The sequence below is a fragment of the Bubalus bubalis genome, chromosome 4, assembly GCF_019923935.1.
Source record: "Bubalus bubalis isolate 160015118507 breed Murrah chromosome 4, NDDB_SH_1, whole genome shotgun sequence".
Taxonomy (NCBI): Eukaryota; Metazoa; Chordata; class Mammalia; order Artiodactyla; family Bovidae; genus Bubalus; species Bubalus bubalis.
The window spans coordinates 68391356-68410137 of NC_059160.1; positions in this window are offsets into that span (position 1 = coordinate 68391356).

Below are 18782 nucleotides of genomic sequence, written 5' to 3' on the forward strand. Positions count from 1 at the left end.
GACAATAATATCTTTCTCAAGGACCTGGGAGCCATCTATTTGAGATGCAAGCATTAAGGAAGACAACACCCCTACCTTCCCAGTGTCTGTTGGGAGGACAGGAGCCTACCTTCAGCAAGTGCCCGGCTCAAGTTGCAAAACTATTTCTTGTCATAAAGACATGATATATTTATTTTCCTTTGGTGTGAAAGCCATTAACTACCACAGTCATCCCAATTACCAGGTGAATTTAGGGTGAACTATGTGTAACAAATGGTGCTGCCAAGTACCCTGACTTGACTAGTTATTTATTTTTAGAACATGTATGCAATGAGCTGTATATGCTTGGCTTGCCTTTATAAAGGGGTGTGGTTTCTTATTGTTTTTGTAATCTCTTCACAAATTGCTTAAGGTACCTATAACATTCTGGTTTAATGCTCATTCAGTAGTAAAATGTTTCTCTATTATCATTGTAATGAAGTTTTCTACATTGGGAGGAGATTTTGATTTTATTTATAATTCCAGGAACAATTGGTCAAAAGAAGTTTTCCCCAAAATGGAGCAATTTTTTTTGTAGATTAGCAACCATTGGGCAATTTGGATTTACCTAAAGAGACTGGGTAGGAGGGTGTATTACATCAATATCTTGTGTATTAGACCAATATCTTGTGCAGAAGAGGGTGGGAAAAAAGCAGATGTGAAAAAGAAGGGGAACACAAGTACATGAAAGAATCACAGTGGGAAATTCTCATTCAATATCTATTACAATGGATTATAGAAGTAAAGTTATTGATTAGAATTCTCTTTCTCCCATAAACACACTGACATCAAAAGGATTGTATAACTCATTCTCCATCCTAGCTGTCCAGCATTTACTACAGTGAAAAATGTTCTTTTTTTTTTGAGTTGATATATAATTGACATTACATTGTATAAGTTTAAGGTTGTGTAATGTGTTGATTTGAAACTATTGCAATATAATTGCCACCATAGCTTGAGCTAACACCATTATCACATCCCACAATTATTTCTTTTGTTGCATGAGAACATTTAAGATCTAGCCTGTTAGCAATTGTGAAGTATATGCAGTATTGTTGATTATAATTAACAGGTTACACCTTCAGTTCAGTTCAGTCACTCAGTCATGTCCGACTCTTTGTGACCCCATGAATTGCAACACGCCAGGCCTCCCTGTCCATCACCAACTCCTGGAGTTCACTCAAACTCATGTCCATCGAGTCGGTGATGCCATCCAGCCATCTCATCTTCTATCATTCCCTTTTCCTCCTGCCCCCAATCCCTTCCAGCATCAGAGTCTTTTCCAATGAGTCAACTCTTCACATGAGGTGGCCAAAGTACTGGAGTTTCAGCTTTAGCATCATTCCTTCCAAAGAAAACCCAGGACTGATCTTTAGAATGGACTGGTTGGATCTCCTTGCAGTCCAAGGGACTCTCAAGAGTATTTTCCAACACCACAGTTCAAAAGCATCAATTCTTCAGCACTCAGCTTTCTTCACAGTCCAACTCTCACATCCATACATGACCACTGGAAAAACTATAGCCTTGACTAGACGGACCTTTGTTGGCAAAGTAGTGTCTCTGCTTTTGAATATGCTATCTAGGTTGGTCATAACTTTTCTTCCAAGGAGTAAGCGTCTTTTAATTTCATGGCTGCAATCACCATCTGCAGTGATTTTGGAGCCCCCAAAAATAAAGTCTGGCACTGTTTCCATTGTTTCCCCATCTATTTGCCATGAAGTGATGGGACCAGATGTCATGATCTTAGTTTTCTCAATATTTAGCTTTAAGCCACACCTTAGGTCTCCAGAACTTTTTAATCTCCTTGTTGCAAGTTTGTACATTTCAATAACATTTCCCCAATGTCCCTCCCTCACAATCCATGATAACCACCACTATTCTACTCTGCTTCTTCAAGTTCAGCTTCTTAAACTTCCATTAAATAAGTGATATCATACAATATTTGTTTTTCTATATCTGACTTTCCTCATTAAGCATAATTCCCTCAGTGTTGTTCTTTCTCTTTCATGACTTGATAACATTTTATTGTATATAGCTAACACATCTTTATCCATTCATCCATTGATGGATACTTAGATTGTTTCTAGGTCTTGGCTATTGTTAATAATGGAGTGCAGATACCTTTTTGATATCCTGTTTTCATTTCCTTTAGGTATATACCCAGAAGTGAGATTTCTCAATCATATGGTAGTTCTATTTTTAATTCTTTGAAGAACCTTCATATCATTTCCCTTAGTAACTGTACCAATTTACATTCCCACCAACAGAGTACAAGTTGTCCTTTTTCTCAGCATCCTTGCCAAAGCCTATTATCTCTCTTCTTTTTGATAATAGCAGGTGTGAGGCGCTATCTCATTATGGTTTTGAGTTGGATTTCCCTGATGATTAGTGATGCTGAACATCTTTTCATGTGTCTGTTGTCATTTGTATGTCTTTTTTGGGAAAATCTCTATTCAGTTCCTCTGCACATTTTATATTGAATTGTTGAGTTTCTTACCATTCAGTTGTATGAGTTCCTCATATACTTTGGATATTAACCCCTTATCAGATATATGATTTGCAAATATTTTTTTCCATTCTGTAGGCTGTTGTTTCATTTTGTTTCCCTCATTGTGCAGAAGCTTTTAGCTTGATGCAGTCACACTTACTGTTTTATGCTTTTTGTCTTAGTTTTCAATGTCATATCCAAAAAATTATTGTCAGACCTCATGTCAAGGAGTTTGCCTCTTACATCTTATATTGATGTTTCATGATTTGAGGTCTTACACTCAAATCTTTAATTCCAGTAGATTTTTGTGTATGGTATAAGATAGGGATTCAGTTCCTTCTTTTGCATGTGGTTGTCCTGTTTTCTCACCACCATTTATTGAAGAGACTATCCATATCCCATTATACATTGTTGGCTCCTTTATCAAAAATTAATTGATCATACACATGTGGGTTTATTCTTGGCTGTCTATTTTGCCCCATTGATCTATGTGTCTGGTATTATGCCAGTACATGCTGTTTTTATTACTACAGCTTTGTAATATAATATGAAATCAAGAAGTGTGATGCCTCTGGCTTTGTTTCTTCTCATGGCTTTGGCTATTCAGAGTCTTTTTTGGTTCCATGCAAAATTGAGGATTATTTTTTTCTATTTTTGTCTAAAAATTACATTATAATTTTGAAAAGGATCACATTGAATCTATAGATGGCTTTGAATATTATGGATGTTTTACAATATTAATTATTCTGATCCACAAACATGAGATATGTTTCCATTTGCATTTTCAACTTCTTTTATCGAAGTTGTGGTTTTCCTGGTATAGGTTTTCACTTCCTTGGTTAAATTTATTCCTAAGTATTTATTGCTTGTGATGCTGTTATAAATGGGATAGTATTATTTTAGCTCTTTTCCAGATATTTAATTGTTATTATATAGAAACAATTAATTTCTGTATATTGACTTTACATCCTGTACCTTTGCTAAGTTGATTGATTAGTTTCAAATGATGTGGGGTTCAGTTTTTGTGAGTTTTTTATATATAAGATCATATCATCTGTAAACTGAGACAATTTTACTTTTCTGATTAAAATGTCTCATATTTCTTTTGCCTGGTTGCTTTGGCTAGAACTTGCAGTACTACAATGAATAAAAATGGCAAAAATGGACACACTTGTCTTGTTTCTAATATCTGAGGAAAAGTTTTCTATCTTGTATCATTGAGTATAGTGTTAGCTGTGGGTTTACTATAACAACCTGTTTTATGTTGGGGTACGTTTCTTCTATGGGCTTCCCAGGTGGTGCTACTGGTAAAAAAACTTGCCTGCCAATGAAAGAGACAGAAGTGACATGGATTTGATTCCTGGGTTGGTAAGATCCCTGGGAATAGAGCCTGGCAACCCACTTCAGTACTCTTTTTTTGTTTGTTTGTTTGTTCTTAAATTTTATTTTATTTTTAAACTTTACAAAATTGTATTAGTTTTGCCAAACATTGAAATGAATCCACCACAGGTATACCCGTGCTCCCCATCCTGAACCCTCCTCCCTCCTTCCTCCCCCTACCATCCCTCTGGGTCGTCCCAGAGCACCAGCCCCAAGCACCCAGTATCGTGCATCGAACCTGAACTGGCAACTCGTTTCATACATGATATTATACATGTTTCAATGCCATTCTCCCAAGTCTCCCCACCCTCTCCCTCTCCCACAGAGTCCATAAGACTGATCTATACATCAGTGTCTCTTTTGCTGTCTCGTACACAGGGTTATTGTTACCATCTTTCTAAATTCCATATATATGCGTTAGTATACTGTATTGGTGTTTTTCTTTCTGGCTTACTTCACTCTGTATAATAGGTTCCAGTTTCATCCACCTCATTAGAACTGATTCAAATGTATTCTTTTTAATGGCTGAGTAATACTCCATTGTATATATGTACCACGGCTTGCTTATCCATTCATCTGCTGATGGACATCTAGGTTGCTTCCATGTCCTGGCTATTATAAAAAGTGCTGCGATGAACATTGGGGTACACGTGTCTCTTTCCCTTCTGGTTTCCTCAGTGTGTATGCCCAGCAGTGGGATTGCTGGATCATAATATAGTTCTATTTCCAGTTTTTTAAGGAATCTCCACACTGTTCTCCATAGTGGCTGTACTAGTTTGCATTCCCACCAACAGTGTAAGAGGGTTCCCTTTTCTCCACACCCTCTCCAGCATTTATTGCTTGTAGACTTTTGGATCATAGCCATTCTGACTGGCGTGAAATGGTACCTGATAGTGGTTTTGATTTGCATTTCTCTGATAATGAGTGATGTTGAGCATCTTTTCATGTGTTGTTAGCCATCTGTATGTCTTCTTTGGAGAAATGTCTATTTAGTTCTTTGGCCCATTTTTTGATTGGGTCATTTATTTTTCTGGAATTGAGCTGTAGGAGTTGCTTGTATATTTTTGAGATTAGTTGTTTGTCAGTTGCTTCATTTGCTATTATTTTCTCCCATTCCGAAGGCTGTCTTTTCACCTTGCTAATAGTTTCCTTTGTTGTGCAGAAGCTTTTAAGTTTAATTACGTCCCATTTGTTTATTTTTGCTTTTATTTCCAATATTCTGAGAGGTGGGTCATAGAGGATCCTGCTGTGATGTATATCAGAGAGTGTTTTGCCTATGTTCTCCTCTAGGAGTTTTATAGTTTCTGGTCTTACGTTTAGATCTTTAATCCATTTTGAGTTTATTTTTGTGTATGGTCTTAAAAAGTGTTCTAGTTTCATTCTTTTACAAGTGGTTGACCAGTTTTCCCAGCACCACTTGTTAAAGAGATTGTCTTTAATCCATTGTATATTCTTGCCTCCTTTGTCAAAGATAAGGTGTCCATATGTGCATGGATTTGTCTCTGGGCTTTCTATTTTGTTCCATTGATCAATATTTCTGTCTTTGTGCCAGTACCATACTGTCTTGATAACTGTGGCTTTGTAATAGAGCCTGAAGTCAGGTAGGTTGATTCCTCCAGTTCCATTCTTCTTTCTCAAGATAGCTTTGGCTATTTGAGGTTTTTTGTATTTACATACAAATTGTGAAATTATTTGTTCTAGCTCTGTGAAGAATACCGTTGGTAGCTTGATGGGGATTGCATTGAATCTATAAATTGCTTTGGGTAGTATACTCATTTTCACTATATTGATTCTTCCAATCCATGAACATGGTATATTTCTCCATCTATTAGTGTCCTCTTTGATTTCTTTCACCAGTGTTTTATAGTTTTCTATATATAGGTCTTTAGTTTCTTTAGGTAGATATATTCCTAAGTATTTTATTCTTTCTGTTGCAATGCTGAATGGAATTGTTTCCTTAATTTCTCTTTCTGTTTTCTCATTATTAGTGTATAGGAATGCAAGGGATTTCTGTGTGTTGATTTTATATCCTGTAACTTTACTATAATCATTGATTAGTTCTAGTAATTTTCTGGTGGAGTCTTTAGGGTTTTCTATATAGAGGATCATGTCATCTGCAAATAGTGAGAGTTTTACTTCTTCTTTTCCAATTTGGATTCCTTTTATTTCTTTTTCTGTTCTGATTGCTGTGGCCAAAACTTCCAAAACTATGTTGAATAGTAATGGTGAAAGTGGGCACCCTTGTCTCGTTCCTGACTTTAGAGGAAATGCTTTCAATTTTTCACCATTGAGGATAATGTTTGCTGTGGGTTTGTCATATATAGCTTTTATTATGTTGAGATATGTTCCTTCTAGTCCTGCTTTCTGGAGAGTTTTTACCATAAATGGATGTTGAATTTTGTCAAAGGCTTTCTCTGCATCTATTGAGATAATCATATGGTTTTTATTTTTCAATTTGTTAATGTGGTGTATTACATTGATTGATTTGTGGATATTGAAGAATCCTTGCATCCCTGGGATAAAGCCCACTTGGTCATGGTGTATGATCTTTTTAATGTGTTGTTGGATTCTGATTGCTAGAGTTTTGTTAAGGATTTTTGCATCTATGTTCATCAGTGATATTGGCCTGTAGTTTTCTTTTTGTTGTGGCATCTTTGTCAGGTTTTGGTATTAGGGTGATGGTGGCCTCATAGAATGAGTTTGGAAGTTTACCTTCCTCTGCAATTTTCTGGAAGAGTTTGAGCAGGATAGGTGTTAGCTCTTCTCTAAATTTTTGGTAGAATTCAGCTGTGAGGCCGTCTGGACCTGGGCTTTTGTTTGCTGGAAAATTTTTGATTACAGTTTCAATTTCCGTGCTTGTGATGGGTCGGTTAAGATTTTCTATTTCTTCCTGGTCGAGTTTTGGAAAGTTGTACTTTTCTAAGAATTTGTCCATTTCTTCCACGTTGTCCATTTTATTGGCATATAATTGTTGATAGTAGTCTCTTATGATCCTTTGTATTTCTGTGTTTTCTGTTGTGATCTCTCCATTTTCATGTCTAATTTTATTGATTTGATTTTTCTCCCTTTGTTTCTTGATGAGTCTGGCTAATGGTTTGTCAATTTTATTTATCCTTTCAAAGAACCAGCTTTTGGCTTTGTTGATTTTTGCTATGATCTCTTTTGTTTCTTTTGCCATTTATTTCTGCTCTAAGTTTTAAGATTTCTTTCCTTCTACTAACCCTGGGGTTCTTCATTTCTTCCTTTTCTAGTTGCTTTAGGTGTAGGGTTGGGTTATTTATTTGACTTTTTTCTTGTTTCTTGAGGTGTGCCTGTATTGCTATGAACTTTCCCCTTAGGACTGCTTTTAAAGTGTCCCATAGGTTTTGAGTTGTTGTGTTTTCATTTTCATTCGTTTCTATGCAAATTTTGATTTCTTTTTTGATTTCTTCTGTGATTTGTTGGTTATTCAGCAGCGTGTTTTTCAGCCTCCATATGTTGGAATTTTTAATAGTTTTTCTCCTGTAATTGAGATCTAATGTTACTGCATTGTGGTCAGAAAAGATGCTTGGAATGATTTCTATTTTTTTGTTTTTTGTTTTGTGTGTGTGTCTGTGTAATAAAGTTTTATTAAAGTATAAAGGAGATAGAGAAAGCGTCTGACATAGGCATCAGAAGGGGGCAGAAAGAGTACCCGCTTGCTAGTGTTAACAATGAGGTTATATAATCCAAAGAATATCTGGAGGTTGTAAAGACCTCATCAGTCCTATTCCCATAATTTACATTTTAAGATAACACTGTCCTCAGGCAAGATACATCCTTGTAAAGACCAGGTCTACTCCCATAATTAACATTTCTATTTTTTTGAATTTATCAAGGCTAGATTTATGGTCCAGGATGTGATCTATCCTGGAGAAGGTTCCATGTGCACTTGAGAAAAAGGTGAAATTGATTGTTTGGGCATGAAATGTCCTATAGATATCAATTAGGTCTAACTGGTCTATTGTATCGTTTAAAGTTTGTGTTTCCTTGTTAATTTTCTGTTTAGTTGAAATATCCATAGGTGTGAGTGGGGTATTAAAGTCTCCCACTATTATTGTGTTATTGTTAATTTCTCCTTTCATACTTGTTAGCATTTGTCTTACATATTGTGGCGCTCCTGTGTTGGGTGCATATATAATTGTTATATCTTCTTCTTGGATTGATCCTTTGATCATTATGTAGTGACCATCTTTGTCTCTTTTCACAGCCTTTGTTTTAAAGTCTATTTTATCTGATATAAGTATTGCTACTCCTGCTTTCTTTTGGTCCCTATTTGCATGGAAAATCTTTTCCCAGCCCTTCACTTTCAGTCTGTATGTGTCCCCTGTTTTGAGGTGGGTCTCTTGTAGACAACATATGTAGGGGTCTTGTTTTTGTATCCATTCAGCCAGTCTTTGTCTTTTGGTTGGGGCATTCAACCCATTTACGTTTAATGTAATTACTGATAAGTATGATCCCGTTGCCATTTACTTTATTGTTTTGGGTTCGATTTTATACACCGTTTTTGTGTTTCCTGTCTAGAGAATATCCTTTAGTATTTGTTGGAGAGCTGGTTTGATGGTGCTGAATTCTCTCAGCTTTTGCTTGTCTGAAAAGCTTTTGATTTCTCCTTCATATTTGAATGAGATCCTTGCTGGGTACAATAATCTGGGCTATAGGTTATTTTCTTTCATCACTTTAAGTATGTCTTGCCATTCCCTCCTGGCTTGAAGAGTTTCTATTGAAAGATCAGCTGCTATCCTTATGGGAATTCCCTTGTGTGTTATTTGTTGTTTTTCCCTTGCTGCTTTTAATATTTGTTCTTTGTGTTTGATCTTTGTTAATTTGATTAATATGTGTCTTGGGGTGTTTCGCCTTGGGTTTATCCTGTTGTTCTTGGACTTGGGTGATTATTTCCTTCCCCATTTTAGGGAAGGTTTCAACAATTATCTCTTCAAGTATTTGCTATGGTCTTTCTTTTTGTCTTCTTCTTCTGGGACCCCTATGATTCGAATGTTGTAGCGTTTAATATTGTCCTGGAGGTTTCTGAGATTGTCCTCATTTCTTTTAATTCGTTTTTTTTTTTTTAATCCTCTCTGATTCATTTATTTCTACCATTCTATCTTCTAGTTCACTAATCCTATCTTCTGCCTCTGTTATTCTACTATTTGTTGCCTCCAGAGTGTTTTTAATTTCATTTATTGCATTATTAATTATATATTAACTCTCTTTTATTTCTTCTAGGTCCTTGTTAAACCTTTTTTGTATCTTCTCAATCTTTGTCTCCAGGCTATTTATCTGTGATTCCATTTTGATTTCAAGATTTTGGATCAATTTCACTATCATTATTTGGAATTCTTTATCAGGTAGATTCCCTATCTCTTCCTCTTTTGTTTGGTTTGGTGGGCATTTATCCTGTTCCTTTATCTGCTGGGTATTCCTCTGTCTCTTCATCTTGTTTAAATTGCTGAGTTTGGGGTGTCCTTTCTGTATTCTGGCAGTTTGTGGAGTTCTCTTTATTGTGGTGTTTCCTAGCTCTGTGTGGGTTTGTACAGGTGGCTTGTCAAGGTTTCTTGGTTAGGGAAGCTTGTGTCGGTGTTCTGGTGGGTGGAGCTATATTTCTTCTCTCTGGAGTGCAATGAAATGTCCAGTAATGAGTTATGGGATGTCTATGGTTTTGGGGTGACTTTGGGCTGCCTGTATCTTGGAGCTCAGGGCTGTGTTCCTTGTTGCTGGAGAATTTGCTTGATATGTCTTGCCCTGAAACTTGTTGGCCCTTGTGTGGTGCTTGGTTTCAGTGCAGGTATGGAGGCATTTGATGAGCTCCTGTCAATTAATATTCCCTGGAGTCAGGAGCTCCCTGGAGTCAGGGTTTGGACTTAAGCCTCCTGCTTCCAGTTATCAGTCTTATTTTTACAGTAGTTTCATAGCTTCTCCTTCTATACAGCACCATTGATAAAACATCTACATTAAAGATGAAAAGTTTCTCTACCGTGAGGGTCACCCAGAGAGGTTCACAGCATTATATGGAGAAGAGAAGAGGGAGGAGGGAGTTAGAGGTGACCCGAATGAGATGAGGTGGAATCAATAGAGGAGAGAGTGGGCTATCCAGTAATCTCTTCCTTATGTGCACTCCACAACTGGACCGCTCAGAGTTGTTCATGGAGTTATACAGAGAAGAGAAGAAGGAGGAAGGTGACAGAGGTGGCCAGGAGGATAAAAGCAGGGAATGAAAAGGAGGGAGACAGATCCAGCCAGTAATCAGTTCCCTAAGTGTTCTCCACCATCTGGAACACACAGAAATTCACAGAGTTGGGTAGAGTAGAGAGGGGTTAGGGAGGAGACACAGGCGACCTGGTGGAGAAAAAGGAGAGTCCAAAGGGAGAGAGAGCAGTTAAGCCAGTAATCTCGCTCCCTAGTGATAAATGGGTACTGAAGATTGGGTTCTTAAAGGTACAAAATTGGTAACAAATACATAAAAGCAAAAATTAAAAATCTAGAGTAGAGTTTGGAATTTCAAAAATACGATGTTAAAGAAGAAGGAAAAGAGAGAGAAAAAACGAACAAACAAAAACAAAGAAGGTTGCGAAAATTATAAAGAAAATATAGGTATAAAATTGATAACTAATACCAAAAAGCAAAAGTTAAAAATCTAGAGTAGAGTTTGGAATTTCAAAAATACAATGTTAAAAAAAGAAGAAGAAAATGAAAGAGAGAGAAAAAAAAACAAACAAGAACAAACAAAGTTGCATAAATTATAAAGAAAATACAGGTACAAAATTGATAACAAATACCAAAAAGCATAAATTAAAAATCTAGAGTAGAGTTTGGAATTTCAGATATACAATGTTATTTAAACGAAGAAGAGAAATAAACAGAGAAAAAGAAAAAGAAAAAAGGGTCACAGAAATTATAAAAAAAACAACTATAGGTACAAAATTGATGACAAATACCAAAAAGCTAAAATTAAAAATCTAGAGTAGAGTTTGGAATTTCAAAAATACAATGTTAAAGAAAAGAAGGAAAAGAAAAAACAAGGTCAAAAAAATTATAAAAAATATATATATATGAAGTTTGCTTTTAAAAAAAATGGGGTCTTTTTTTTTTTTTGCAAAGTAATCGGTTATAAAAATGAAAATTAAAGGAATAATAGAGGACTTAAAATTTTTTTTTAATTAAAAAAAGAAAAAAAAAAGAAAGAATGAATGATCGTAAAAATAGTAAAAATATATCTAGGACTTTCTCTGGTTTTGTTGTGAGTATTGCGGGTTCAGTTCATTTTTGGCTAGTTCCTTGGTCCGACTTATATTTCTCAAGATCTATAGGCCCCTTCCTATGTAGTTGGTACTAACCACAGGGTTTTAATCTATTGCCTGTAGCTTCCAAGGCGGTTCCCTCTGTTATAGCTTCTTCTGTTTGCTGGTCTCTTCAGCGTCTGGTTTCTGACCTGACACAAAGGGGACGGTGGAGGACACTTTTTTTTTTTTTTTTTTTAGGCTCACTTGTTCAGTCGCACTGAGGGGAGGTAGGGAGGGATGCTGCAAACAAATAACACTGGCGTGTGCTCGCAGTGCCTCAGCCACACTGGGTCTGCCCCCATTCACGGCGCGTGTAGCCTCCCTGCCCACGCTGCTCAGGCTCTAGGTTGCTCTGCCGGGAACCATCCGTGGCTGGCCCTGGGCTGCCTGCACTTCCAGGTCCAAGCTGCTCAGGTTCAGGCACTCGGGTAGTCCTCAGAGGCGCAGACTCTTGGTTGGGCCTATGTTTTGTGCCCTTCCCAGATCCGAGCAGCTCAGGTGATGAGGTGTTTGACGCACACAATTGCTGCGACTTATCGCCTCCCCACTGCTCGGTTATATAGGTGTGCACCGGCGCACCTTCTCAGGCAGATGTTGACCATCCAGACCCCCAAGAAGTTTTAGTTAGCAAAGAAGCCTGCTTACAGTTTTATAGATAATGTCTCTCTCGGGCTGTGATTGTCCCCTTCCGGCTCTGGCTGCCTATCACTGGAGGGGGATGGTCTGCCACCGGCTATCTCTGTTCAGTCCTTTGTTCCATGCACGGGCCTGGCGGTGTCTTAGGTTAGGGCTGGCTTTTTGTGTGGTAGATATCCCACAGTCTGGTTTGCTAGCCCAAATTATTTCACTCAGATAGCACTCGGGGTATTCAGGCCAGATCCTTGGGATGCAGCCTGCGCCGCGCCTCCCTGCCCAGCCCCCGCTTGCTAATGGCGGATGCAGGCGTCTGCGCTGCTTCTCCGCTGGGGGAGTTACCGTAGGGCTCGCAATGTGCGGGTTTTAATTGTTTATTTATTTTTCCTCCCTGTTATGTTGCCCTCTGTGCTTCCAAGGCTCAGCACAGATTCGGCAGTGAGAAGGTTTCCTGGTGTTTGGAAACTTCTCTCTTTTTAAGACTCCCTTCCCGGGATGGAACTCTGTCCCTCCCTCTTTTGTCTCTTTTTTTGTCTTTTATATTTTTTCCTACCTCCTTTCGAAGACTTGGGTTGCTTTTCTGGGTGCCTGATGTCCTCTGCTGGCATTCAGAAGTTGTTTTGTGGAATTTACTCGGCATTTAAATGTTCTTCTGATGAATTTATGGGGGAGAAAGTGTTCTCCCCGTCCTACTCCTCCGCCATCTTAGCTCCTCCCACTTCAGTACTCTTGACTGGAGAATCCCATGGACAGAGGAGCCTGGTGGGCTACAGTTCATATAGTCACAAAGAGTCAGACATAACTGAAGTGACAGTATGCACGCATGCATGTACCTTCTATACTCAATTTGTTGTGGGTTTTTATCATGAAAGGATGTTGTGTTTGTGACAAATGCTTTTTCTGTATGTATTGAGATGATCATGTGGTTTTTATCTTTCTATTAATGTGGTGTATCACATTTATAGATTGATATATATTGAACCCATCCATATATCCTACAGATAAATTCCAATTGGTTATAGTATATGATTCCCTTAATGTATTGTTGAATTCAGGTATTGTTGAATTCAGTTGTTGTTAATAATATTTTATTGAGAAGTTTTGCATCAGTATTCATCAGGTATATTGGCCTATAATTTTCTTTTCTTGTAGTATACTTACCTGTCTTGGGAATCAGGGTAATACCACCTGGTAAAATGAGTTGGGGCATGTTCCCTGCTCTTTGATTTTTTAGAAGAGTTTGAGAAAGGTTGGCATTAGTTATGACATTAGTTATTTAAGTATTTGGTAGAATTCACCAATGAAACCATCTGATCCTGGGTTTTTCTATGTTGGACGGTTTTTGACTACCTATTTAGAAACCTTCCTAGTTACTGGTCTGTTCAGATTTTCTATTTCTTCATGATTCTGTCTTGGTAGTTGTATGGTATAGGAATTCATCCATTTTTTCTAAGTTATTCAATTTTTTGGCATGTAATAATTCACAGTAGTCTCATATGACCTTATGTATTTTTGTGGTATCAATTGTAATGCCTCTTCTTCATTTCTAACTTAATTCGTTTGTGTCTTTTTTTCTTAGTTACTCTAGCTAAAGGATTTTTTTTTTCTTATCTTTAAAAAATACAACAGTTCTTATTTTTGCTCTTGCTTTAGTGTTTCTGATCTCTTTTTTCATTTATTTGCATTCTGATCTTTATTTCCTTCCTTCTGCTAACTTTGGGATTAATTTGTTCTCTTTGAAACTAATAGCTGACAAACTTTTTCCAAGCTCTAGGCATCTATTACAAATTAACTTTAAAACAGGTCCAGGTATTATGAAAAAAAGGTCTTTTGACATAAAGCTTGTCTTTTTTTGTTGTGGTTTTCACATGGCAATTATTATCAATTCGATTTATCATTAAACATAAGTGCAATACAAATCCAAGAATGCTTTTGTCTAGAAATTGATAAGTTGATTCTAAAATTATATGGCAATGCAAAGCACATAGAATAACCAAAACAATTTAAAATAGATGAGCACAGTTTAGAAACAGATGACCCAGTTTAAGACATGCTGTAGCACAATGTTGACCAAGTGGTTCTGGCATAAGAACAGACAGAAATAAGTGACAGAGATCCAGAGGTGCTAGCTTCTAGTAACAAAATAAATGACCCATGGGGATGAAATGTACATCATAGGGAATATGGTCATTTATGTTGCAGTATCTTTGTATGATGATGGATGGTAACTAGGTATAATACAGTCATTATTTCATAATGTATAGAAATAGTAACTCACTGTGTTGTTCATCTGGAACTAATGTTGCAGTTGAATCAAACTTCAATTAAAGAAATATGTAGACTGGCAGGAAATACATCCAAACGGTAATAATGGTTACCTCTGGGATAGTGAGGAATGTGGGTGATTGTTCATCTTTAATTTATGATAAGGCTTTCTTTAATGACCTTATTTCTCTCTCCATTTGTTGGAAAGAGTATTTGTGCTCCCCAGAATCTACTCCCCAGATTGTGCTCCCCAGATTCCATCAGAATCTTCAGTCATCTGAATCTGATTTTGAAATTTGGCTTCTTCATTATGGTGGTTTTGTTTTGGTTGGTTTGGCTTTTAATCTCTGTTCTTAAAAACCTCTTTGTCACTATCCTAATGCCTTATCACTTAAATAGCCCTTCAAAATTTACATGTTCCATAGAAGAGGTTTCAAAAACTTTGGAATTGAAGGATACAGCTTTCTTATTCTTAGTAAAGTTTCCTCACAGCATTAGACATTCTCCTTATTACTTCCAACCAAGGATGAACATGCTGACACAGCCTCTGAAAATCCCACGCCCAGCCCTGAGGGCTGCTTTAATCAAATCTGTAATCTCAAGGGGCATAAATAAGCATTTCTTTCTCTGCCTCCTACACTGTATTGCTAATCACCCTACCATAATCACGTTAACTCCTCCACCACCTCTTTCATCAGACAGAAGCTCCCAGATCAGAAATATACTCTATTTGTATTTTAATCATTAGTAACCTGTACCTTTTCTGGTACTTAATAAGTGTTTGCTGACTCAATGAATGAATCACAATTTCTCCATATACAAATAAAATTTGCTAAATTAAATAAGGAAAAGGAAGAAAGTTAAACTAGTGGACATCTCTGGATGATTGGTAGTGACCAACTGGGAGCTATGTTGAGAAGGACTCTGACTATAAATGTAAATATGTAAATAAATATGTATATACACAAACATACCCTCCTTAGAAAGACTACTGAAATTAGTAATATTTTCTATGAACTAGTAGAATAACGCTGTCATGAGTGACACGTATTTACCATTTTGAGGTCAGATTTTCAATGTGTGTGTGTATGTTTGTATAATTTTATAGTTTACAAAGACCCTAATGTATTTTAAAGCATTTGATTTTTTACAACAAACTTATTTCCTGCTTTACAGATGTGTAAAAGGAGGTTAGAGCATTAAAGTCATTTTCCAAAGATTATAATTTATAAAGTTACTCTGGGACTCAAACCTGACTTCTAACAACAATAACAAAATAACAGAGATATTCCCACTACACCACTATTGCTCATTTCTCTATCACCTGTAATTATACACAATTCATGTGCAGGCATGCCCAAGCAATATATGGATGGCTACCATTTTAGCATAATTATAGCAAGGAAACAATCTGGAGAATATAAATTGAACAATTTTTACCAAAAGCGATCCATATGTCCCTTGCAAATGTCAGTTATTAACAGTTACTAATTATACATTCTTATTCAGTACAAATGATCAAGTGATCATTTGTTCAAGTGATTGGAGGTTATACAAGAGTTAGTTTAACAACAGAAATATCCACATAGTGATTGAACTTTGATGGTAAAATTAAGTTGAAACCCTTCTTATTTGCTTTGTATTGCCTGGAAAAGTCAAATTAGCATAAATAAGCAAATACTTCTAGCAACTATGATCCAAGTATAATGTAGCTCAAAAATATGTAAGGGAAAAGAATAAGACATGAGGGAAGAACTCAATGAGGCTGACTCAAGGCATTAGCCTTCTCATGTATTTGGCATTTTGGTTTATTCTACATATTCATTGTTTTTTCAAAGTCAGCCCCTCGGGGATTTAGAAATGGATGATGAACAGGGGAACAATTCTAGAATTCTACAATCCTCTATAAATTCTGCTAAAGCCCATGTAATATGTTCTGAATTGGGGGCTGAGAAATAAAGAAGTTAGGGGGACAGAGCCAGAAAGGTTGTACTCAGATGTGGAAAGACACCTTCTGGTCAGCATTGCTGTGTGACTGTGGGCAAATAGATTCCCCACAGGTTTCTGGCCTCAGCTGTGCACCAGACGGTTGGGATAATAACATGGTGTTGTGGGGCTTTCCTGGTGGCACAGTGGTAAAGAGTCTGCCTGCCAATGAAGGAGACCTAAGACATGGGTTCAATCCCAGGGTCAGGAAGATCCCCTGGAGGAAGGCATGGCAACCACTCCAGTATTCTTGCCTGCAGAATCCCATGGACAGAGGAGCCTGGTGGGCTATAGTCCATAGGTTCATAGGGCACAACTGAAGCAACAGTTTGTATGCACATATGCTTGGAGTTGTGAGGAGCAAATGCGTAAATGTGCAAAATGCTTGAGAAAATGCCAGGGCAATGCCAACCACTCAGTAATTATAAGCTACTAGTAATAAAAGTAGGTACAGGGTCAAAATTATTGTGTTTTTTTTTTTTAAATAAGAATAATTGCAGGAGTACTGAAACTCCAATACTTTGGCCACTTGATGCAAAGTACTGACTCATTTGAAAAGACCCTGATGCTGGGAAAGATTGAAGGTGGGAGGAGAAGGGGACAACAGAGGATGAGAAGATTGGATGGCATCACTGACTCAATGGACATGAGTTTGAGTAAACTCTGGGAGTTGGTGATGGACAGGGAGGCCTGGTGTGCTGCAGTCCATGGGGTCGCAAAGAGTCAGACACGACTGAGCGACTGAACTGAGCTGATAGTGGGAAGAGCACACTCTGGAGTCTAAATACCTGGCTTTAAATACAACCCCTGCTGCTGATAAACAAACCTCTTAGCCTCACTGATTCTTAGTACCATCATTAGCAAAATGGATCTAATAATATTTAATGCAAAGGGCTATTATTAAGATCAAGGCCTTGCACATTAAAAAAAAAAAAAAGGTTTTGTAAGTGAAAAGAAAAAATACTATGTAAACTTTAGTTACTCTATTCCCACAAATCCTGAGCACAGTTTGTGAGAAAGCTGTTATATCAGTTATACCATAAGGTAGGCTCAGATTTGAAACAGACTTATGCCATTCATTTCCACTCTGACAATCAGGTAAGAGAAGATCTGAATGTCAGGCTGGAGAAGGAGGGCAGGGTCAAAAGAGAGAACTGGAGCATAAACCACTATTTTGGAAGGGTTGAAGTAATTGATTATAAGCAAAGACCATTAGACCTCAGAGAAAGAAGACATTAGGAGGATCAAATACCCAAGAAAAGTTTCAGCCACAAACCACACAATTCAACTAAGTTAGACCTAGCATGAACTTTTTGTTATTTTCTTTTCAACTTAAAAATTATGAAGGATGTATTATTGAAATGGACAAAATATTTTGCTTAGTTTAAGTATGATGTGAAAGCCATTTTTTAAGAGTTCATTGTGATTTGCCAGCTCACTAATTCACTCAAGTTAACTGTAAATACCCACATATAAATTACCTTTTTCTTTAACCTCTGATAGATTGCTGTGTTGTTGTGTTCAGTTTCTCAGTCATGTCCAACTCTTTGAGACCTCATGGACTATAGTCTGCCAGACTCGTCTGTCCATGGGATTTTCCCAGCAAGAATACTGGAGCAGGTTGCCATTTCCCCCTCCAGGGGATCTTCTTGCCGAAAAAGCCTCCTTTATCTTAAATTATTTGGTGTTTTCTCTCCAAAGATTCTGTGATGAACAATGCACAATTCTAAAACGTTATAGTTTCTGAAACTCATTTTATAAAAGTGGAAAACAACGTTTGGCTACCAGAAATCTCTGTAATGACACTGGCATCCTGAGCAGAGACCTGTAAAAGAGCCCACCTGTCAGCAGATCTTGCTAAAACATTACATCTCCTTTCAGAGCAGACGGTAGCTATTAGCTCTTTAATATGGAAATGAGCAGTCTCAGCATAGTTTCAAAACTTGTGAAATGTCACCACACACATTTCACTGCACCTGCACGAACCACAGAAATTACAGCCATGTTCCCAGTCTCATTAAAAACGTCATTGACAGTTGCCTTAACTCACTTTTTTTTTGCTTTGAAACCATAAACTCTGTTTCCTGTCCTAAGCAAAAATATCTAGACTTTCCAGGGGAAAGCAACTTTTTTAGATACACTGGGTGGTAATGCTAATTCACACACAAGATTTTAAAATTGCCCTTGATTCTAAATTGTGCCCTGTGGCATTCTTAATTAATTCTCAAATATGTTGTATTCCTTTCTAGGTATTCTCTACCTAGTTACAGCAAAGCCACAGTGAGGTCTTTGCAGACATTAAGAATTAATACTTTAAGTAGTAAGTGGACTGGAGACTGAGATATAAAGATAAGTGAAGATAAAAAATAAGGGATTTAAGTAAAACTGAGCCCATAAAAGTAGTTCTCCCAAGATTATGAGTGCTTTGGTTGGCTCTCTCATTCACTTCATATTGCCCTCAGCACATAGCCCGCTCAAATATGCATTTTATAAATACCTATTGGTGCAGACACCCAGACATGACTTTTAATAACAACAAGGAACCCAAAGTGCCAAGTTTTATTAAACCTCCTCCCTCCCACCCACCAAAAAAAAAGTGCATTCTCTCCTAAGTTCTCAGTTATTGACAGTAGCAGAACATTTTAGCTTCCCGTTTATGTTTTAGGTCTAAATGCTATTTTTTAACATTCTCGTTGCTCATCTCTGGATACTTT